The 8,261-nt window shown below is 39.7% G+C and overlaps 1 long non-coding RNA gene across 1 annotated transcript; it reads left to right on the top strand.

The window, feature by feature from the left end:
- Window positions 1-778: 778 nt before the first annotated feature.
- LOC111453018 lies at window positions 779-8,050 on the top strand. The gene is made up of 3 exons (XR_002712200.1): window positions 779-1,126; window positions 6,424-6,433; window positions 8,040-8,050. It is a non-coding gene; the product is annotated as an uncharacterized LOC111453018 (long non-coding RNA).
- The last annotated feature ends 211 nt before the right edge of the window (window positions 8,051-8,261 follow it).

The raw sequence follows: 8,261 nt of genomic DNA, 5'->3' as shown, positions 1-8,261 counted from the left end.
CGGATCTTGGCTTGATGAGATATTTTCTTGGAGTAGAAGTTACTCAAACTCCCGCAGGTAACTTTATCTGTCAGAAGAAGTATGCTCAAGAATTACTTGAAAGGTTTAAATTGGATGAGCGCACCTTTGGAACTCCATCAGAATTGGGTTTAAAGTTGCACAAGGATATTGACGGGCGAGAGGTTGATAATAGGTACTTCAAACAAATTGTGGGAAGTTTGATGTACCTAACTTCAACAAGACCAGACATCATGTATGCGGTTAGTATGATAAGTCGTTACATGGAGCATCCAACGGAAAAACATCTCAATGCAGCAAGAAGGATACTTCGTTATGTGAGAGGAACCTTTGATTTGGGGGTATTCTACAAGAAAGGAGATGATCCGAAGATGGTTGGCTATACAGATAGTGACTATGCAGGTGATATAGACGATCGTAAAAGTACTTCAGGAAGTATTTTCATGATGAGTTCAGGAGCTATTTGCTGGTCTTCAAAGAAGCAACCTATTGTAACACTCTCAACTACAGAAGCAGAATTTGTGGCAGCAGCAGCATGCTCGTGCCAATCAATTTGGTTAAGAAAAATGCTTGAAATTCTTAATCAGAAGCAACCAGGTACGACGGTTATATATTGTGATAATATGTCAACTATTAAGTTGTCTAAAAATCCTGTGTTGCATGGAAGGAGCAAGCACATCGATGTTCGATTTCATTTCTTGCGTGATTTGTGTAAAGAAGGCATTATTGAACTCAACTTTTACCGAAGTGATGAACAAATCGCAGATCTATTCACAAAGCCCTTAAAACAACCATTGTTCGAGAAGCTTAGAAGAAAAATGGGAATGTGCAGAATCCAAGATGTATATCAAGATGACGAAGTGAAGTCCTAAACTGATTTCCGCAGAATTCAGTTTAAGGGAGGGTGTTGAAGCTAATAATAGAGTTTGAATGAGTTTGAATGAGTTGAATGAGTTACTGCCGAAGAGAAGGAGGAGGTGGATTCAATTTCGTCCACACAAATCTCAACCAACTCCAGGAATCCCCCTATAAAAGGACCTCCCTCCCCGTCATTCAAATCACTCCTCCTCTCAATCTCACTTCAGTTTTCTGTTGTCACCAACAGGAGGTAGATCAGAGATTTCTTAAAAATTGATTTCTTGTTTCCTTCTTTGACGGCAACGGGAACAACGACACGGTGTGAGTTTGCTCTGGTTAGATGTATTAAGGCTGGTGGTCACCTTCGCAGTGTGGGTTGGTCGATATAGGCGTCTAGTATTGAGATTTTAAGTCGTGGTTTTCTCGTCGGAGTTCTCTTCAGTTTTCTTGTTGACTGGGTGTTGGAGTTTGGCCTAGGCCGAGGGAGGATGAGCTTGGGCTTCACGCGCATGAACTGTGTAGGAGTGGACTTTGGGCTAAGCGGTAGATGTGGGTCAAGTTTGTGCGTACCGAAGGGTTGTTCCAAAGCTGAAGAAGGTTCAACTTCAAACCTATTGTTTGGGCGCTATTTACTTGTTGCCCAATTTTGGTAGATTTTTGTCCAAATTTTTAGGATGGATCCTCACAAAAAAAGACCTAAAACACAGAGAACTTTTGGTATCTATTTCTCCAACCCAAATCAAAATAATGGTAAGAAAAATTAATGAAATTAGACAACAACAAGAAATTTAGAAATATGACTTACAAGAATGGTCTCTTCTAACAACGATCCCTCTTTTACTCTAACGCCAAAAAAAAAAGAAAGAAAAAAAAAAAAGAAAAGAAAATTGGCTAAGTCAACAGAGGGGCAAAAATGTCATTTTGCCCATCAAGTAAAACCTCATGGACCTCTGGCAAAAGAAAAAAAGAAGCAAGAGAGAAAATTGGGAGGAAACAGAAAAGAGTCGGCGCGAAGTTCATCGGACCACTGTCGGAATCCACCTTCAAACGAGACCTATACAAGGACTGATAGGCTAGCGAAGCCGACGCTCCGTCAAGATCCAAGAACGTTTCGTGAGGTAAGATTCTGAATGACATTTTTCAAATCAGAGCTTTTCCTATGTGAATCGAGTCCTAAAATGTTGATATATTCACCTAGGAATAAATCTACACATGATCTGTGAAGAAGTTTGGCTGAAACCTCGATCCAATGGCAGAGATCTGAGAACGGTAAACAAACTTCCGATGCTCTTAACTTGTCCGGTAGTTAAGCAAAAATTACGAAAAAAATACCAAGACATAGCCCATAACACGATCTAGAACATTGCCGAAGAAATCATATCGATTAGAACTCCGAATCAAAAGATATGAAAATCGGAAATATGACTATGTTACGGATTGCAAAGGAGAGAGAAGAAGAAAAACAAAGAGACGGTGTCGGCCGGCGAGCGGCGAAGGGCGGCGCGGCAGGCACCGAACAGGCATCAATCATCGGCTAGAGCAACGCAGCCCCAGTGAGACGACGACACGTGTCGCCTACAAACCCGGAGCTGAACCGCAAACTCGAGCCGAGCCAAGCTGTGATGAACCAGACCGGTCGACCTGCGACTACGCAGAAGCTGCCGCACGTGGTAGTCGCGCATGCGGCCTGCGACTGGCGCACTTCCTCGTGCATGGTCGACGCACAACCGGCGGGTGAGACGGCCGTTTTGACCCGTTTACCCTTTGTTTGCCCGATTGTTGTCCCGATTCCAGTTCTAATACTGTTTTTGTGTGAATAGGGACCTAATTGAAGGAAATCAATATTTTTAGACACCTCAGGGGCATAGAAAAGCTAGCAAAAGGGCACGCATCAACCAGGTAAGTCACCACCCGATGTTTAGGAAGAAATACTTGTAGGATTCGCTTGGACTGTATGCATGCTAGTTATTCGCCTTAGGTAGTAGCCTCCTATGACTGATTGTTATGAGATGATGATGTGTTATATTATGTGAAGTTCTAGGTGAATTATCCGAGCGTGCGATCATGCTTTAAATTTCCGCTATACGTATGCATGTGTTTAATTCATGTTGGATTTGTGTGTTCTGCGTTCTAGGTGCTTGATGGATGACTTTGCCCCATTAAGTGTGAACTTCGCGTTCTAGGTGCTTGATGGAGGCTATCGCCCATTGCGCCTGTGTGCTAAATTGCATGAATTATATATTACGATGTTAGACGAGGGTTGCATGCACACTCTGTTATTTTCTATGGCCCATTACTATGATAAGCTTAGGGATTTGCTGTTAGGAGCGGCAAGTCGCTCTACCTAGACTTAACCTTCCCCTAGGAACTTAGCGGATTACCACAACAATAAGGTACCTCGAGAGTGTTCATAGATGGCTAGTGTGAAAACGGTATCTATAGCTTCGTGGGAGAACCAAGGATTCCTGACCAGTTCTTACTACTCTTAGCCATTTCGCATGGGAAATATGTCCCCACGTCATACAGCCCATTAGCTGCATGGGAACGGGTTGGGTCGTGCCCCCCATAGGGGGACTATATGGGCTTAGGAGGTACTCGGCAAACCCGTAAGCTAGATACCATGTAGTCTCAAATAGCCATGCAGAGGTAGCGCCTCATAGAGAGATACTGATCGTATCAGCTCGGCGTAAGGAACCTTTAGGTATCTAATGAAAGGACGATGAACCGGTGAAGCCCAAGGGGCAAGCTTCAAGGGACTAAGATTAGAACTAGATGTCCTAAAACCGAATTAGGAGACGGTGGGAACCTGTTAAGCTAGGATGCGAAGAGAGCCTACAAGTAAGTGGCTTACTGAGTATAATTTTTATACTCATCCTTGCTATGTTTTCCCTTTTTAGGAGCGCGAACCGTCGGTCAAGGGCAGGCGTGATGGAGACGGGGATTGTCACAAAAGAATGGGTTGTCCCGGGGCGTCAATCCAGTCTTTAATTTGTATTTGCATTCTTTCGTAATTTGTTTCTAAGCTGTTAAGTGTTTTGTTTGTTTGTCGTTCGAAAACTTTATTAGAATTAAATAATTTTCTCTATTGCATAGTTAAATTATTTTCTGCATTCGTGTGTCGTCATTAGTCACGGTCGGTAGTAAAATATTGGGCCATGACATTTACTGACTGGATCTATATCATATTGTATTCTGATCTTGTCTTCACCTTGGTAACAAATTTAAACAGCACCTTCTTCTAGTTTGAAATTGTTTTATATGTGATTGTGGTGTTTGTCATTCTTTATTTTGATTTGAAGTTTATCGAATTGTCATCTTTTATTTTTGTTTGACTAACTTTCTTCTTGTCTTTTTATTCATGGTTCAAGATTCGAAGCCTGGTAAATCATGTCATGATATTACCCCAACATTTCAAGCTATTTTTGTGATTGGAGAAAGTTCATTCAAGATATAGAAGCTAGTTGTTTTTAAATAAATGAGTGGATTAATTTTGTAGCGACCCAAAATTTTCTACCTAATTTAAGGTCGATACTGTATAAATATCATGAACATTGAATGCGGAAATACTTCATTTAAACTTTCATAAAACGTCACATTCATCTTAAAATACAGTCATGGACTTGCGTGTTTTAAAAACACCTTTAAAAATGACACAACAAAAGATTAAATAAAATAAATAGACTTTTAAATTAAAAACATCATATTCTAGTTTAAGTTTAAGAAAATAAATACACTATCCTATGCATGTGTCAGGGTCTCGAGTTGCAATGTCGTCATCAGCTGTACAGGAATGTCTTGCCTTAACCTGAAATAGAAGTAGCACGTGGCTTGAGTATTTAAAGAAATACTCAGTAAGTGACCCCACTATTGGGGGTTAAAAGCAAGAACATGTGAATGCAATGACGGAACTTATCATATCAGTCTATTTTTCCACGGCACTATCCTAACGGGTAACTTGGATGTGTACTACTCTACACACAGCCCATACGTGCGAGTATGGACTCACCAGTCAGTTCGCACACCGCTAGGCCATTTTTCTTGTCGGGCAAGCATACTTTGGGAGCTCCTTAGACCGAACACTCGTTAGAACTAGTAACCGTAATGGCAGCATTAGGTTAAATATAATGATCGTTCTCCTGCCTGATCGTCGCAACATTCTGATAAACATAATGATTATCCTCTTGTTTGGTCATCCAGCATTATGATAACCATAATGATCGTTTTTCTGTCTCGTAACGTATGCGTCCGTACTATTGTGAAGGGTAAGGGGTATCCCCTAATACATGAGCACACAATAATGCTTGAGATCCCAACATTTTTTTCATTTTCATTATCATTTAATACAACTCCGCTAGAGTTTCGTACATATCATATCATTTTTCATATCATTTCACATATCTTTTATCATATCTTTCATGCATACATCGGGGTTATATTTCATGCTAGTTCGCCGTTTTGCATGTCAATCAACATCATATCATTCAAATTACATAACTATATCATATCATAACATTTCATGCTTCCAGACAAAAAAAAAATTCATCATATACATATCATACCATAACATATCGCATCACAATATATCATATCATAAACATGTCAATTATCACATAACTCGTATCATAACATGTATCATATCATATCCTATATCTATATATCTATATCTATATATCTATATATATATATATATATATATCCATCATTCACATGTCGTTTCATAATCATATCATATCATAAACACTTCGTGGTCATATCGTTCCCTTACGTATCATAGCCTTAACATTCTTATATCTATCACGGTCATGACGCTACATGAACGTACCTTAGTCATATAATTACAGAAACGTATCCTAACGCTATCGTTCTATCAATCTATCACAATCCTATCCCTTTCTGCCCATAACCTAACCATATTATTTTATCAATCGATCTTGACCATATCGTTTTTATCAATCTCTCATATCCATAGCACTTTGATACGTAACCTAACCTTAACGTTTCATGAACATATCTTACTCTTATCATTACATTACGTTTAGTGCATCCTTCTCGTATCCTATCTCAAACATATCATTGAATAAATCGTACTATAAGTATTATCATACAACTCACATATTATAACTGTAAGCATGTGATGTCCCACATTGGTTGGGGAGGAGAACAAAACACTATTTGTAAGGGCATTGAAACCTTCCTCTAACAGATGCGTTTTACAATCTTGAGGGGAAACCCAAAAGGAAAACCCTAAAGAGGACAATATCTGCTAGCGGTGGTGGATCTGGATCCTTACCAAGGATTCAGATTTTATTTTTTTTTTTAGATTTTATTTTTGCTTCAAAAAACGAAAAGATATTATGCCATGCATTTATTTTCGCCAGAAAAAGTGCGCAATTTCGTACAAGAAAGTTATTACCTTAATGGAAACGTTATGAGACCCTTTATATTCCTATGTTCAACCCTTCTCTTTCCTTAAAAATGATTTTTTCTCTTCAAACTCGCCTTCTATGTCTGAGGGTGTTCGAAAGAACAGAAAACCGAGCGTGTTAGAGGGAAAAGCGTGTGGGTTGGTTCGCTAGTTTTTTGGTTAGTTCTCGAAACATTGGGGTTGCTGTTTCAGAGGAAGAATGGAGTAGAAGTGAAGTATCGACGTCGGGAGCACTGCATCGAAGAAGGTTGCAATCGGAATCGAAGAAGGTGTGCTGCATGACCATCATCGAAGTCAGAATCGGAGAAGGCGACGACGTCGATTAGGGTTTCGTTGTCTGGTAGGTAAGGAAGATGACGTGTCAGATTCGGGTCAGGTTTCACGTTCAGCCTCTAACCCAACCCACAGATGAACGCTGGCCGCGTTTCGACCCAACACCGATCCAACAGACGCACGCCTCTAGCGCGCTTTCCCAGCTTTGCACGCGTACTCACAACTTGGCTCGCACGTGGACGAGGTTGGCTCGACTCCATTGCTCCTCGACTCGTCGACGGCAGATCGGCGGTCGGCTTGGGTGTTAGCTCAACAGCTCGACTTAGCGGCCCGGTATCCACAATATAACGATTCCTAGGTTTTCGGCCCTTCTGAAATCGTTTCTGTCCTTAATTTTACCATCTGAGGTCAATATGATTCCTAACCGTCAAAGATAGATTGCGTTGGGAGTTTATTTTGATAAATAGCATGAGATTTAGCTAGGGTATGTTATGAAAGGTTCCTAAATTTTTTTATGTGGTTACTATAGGACGTAATTAACCGTTTGAATTAGCTTGTTCTGAGTGACTTCGGCCAAGGTCATCAAGGTAAGTGACCTTACTGTTGGAGTTAGCTTACTAAGTGTTATATGATGGTGTGTGCCCTGTGGCCCCTACATGCACCATATTTTATGTGATATGACTATATGATGTATGGATTATGGGACTATTTACACTATGAAAAGTTATGGATTATGTTTACTTGACTGTTGACTCTTTACGCTATGAAAAGTTATCGATGATGTTGACTGTTGACTGTTTATGCTATGAAAAGATAGTTGATCTGCTAGTATTATATGCCATGAAAATTTTGATCGATGCCATGGATACATGTAGTATTATCGAGTCATGTCATGAAATGCTTATATGAAACTGGAATGTATTTTCACGTTATGTAATATGTCATGTAATGTCAGTTATGTGATATGTCATGTAATGTAAGAAACGTATATGTGATGTTAGCAATGCTTATGTAATGTCATGTTATGTATGTTAAGGAACCTCATGCATATATGTATGTCACTTGCATCGAGATACTTCCCCTTTATGTTATGAAGGAATGAAATACGATATTTATGTTCGCCATGATATCATGCGAGCTCCTTTCTGTTCTGTGGTGTCTGTGGACGTGTAATATATTGTGTTAGGTTATGGAGCCGGCTGCTTATTTATAGCTTGGTCAACGGTTATATCCGGTAAAGCTATATATGGTAAATAACTATATATAGTAGATGGTTAAATCAGGTAAAGCTATATATAGTAAATAGCTATATATAGTAGATGGTTAAATTTGGTAAAGCTATATATAGTAAACTGAACTATATATATATCCCGTTCGGTAGAGCTTTGAATGTACTTTCTGTTCTCTGTAATTCTCTCTTACTATACCTACGCGAAGTCATCAATAGAAAAATCCTTTTAGCCAGAGTTCTCCTTGCACTTTTCTCTATCCTGTTCTTTGTGTTCATCTAGATCGAGCGTGTGCGTTGTTGTGCTATCCTAACAACTGGTATCACAGCTAGACGAAATTCACCACGATCTGTGAAGATGGAAAGTTCAAAGATTGAAATTGAGAAGTTCGATGGATCCGATTTCAGTTTCTGGAAGATGCAGATTGAAGATTATTTGTACCAGAAAGATCTTCACAA

Source organism: Cucurbita moschata, unplaced genomic scaffold (genome assembly GCF_002738365.1).
Source record: "Cucurbita moschata cultivar Rifu unplaced genomic scaffold, Cmos_1.0 Cmo_Scf00015, whole genome shotgun sequence".
Taxonomy (NCBI): Eukaryota; Viridiplantae; Streptophyta; class Magnoliopsida; order Cucurbitales; family Cucurbitaceae; genus Cucurbita; species Cucurbita moschata.
The sequence above is the reverse complement of the archived record's forward strand: the minus strand, read 5'-3'. Positions and strand labels throughout refer to the sequence as shown.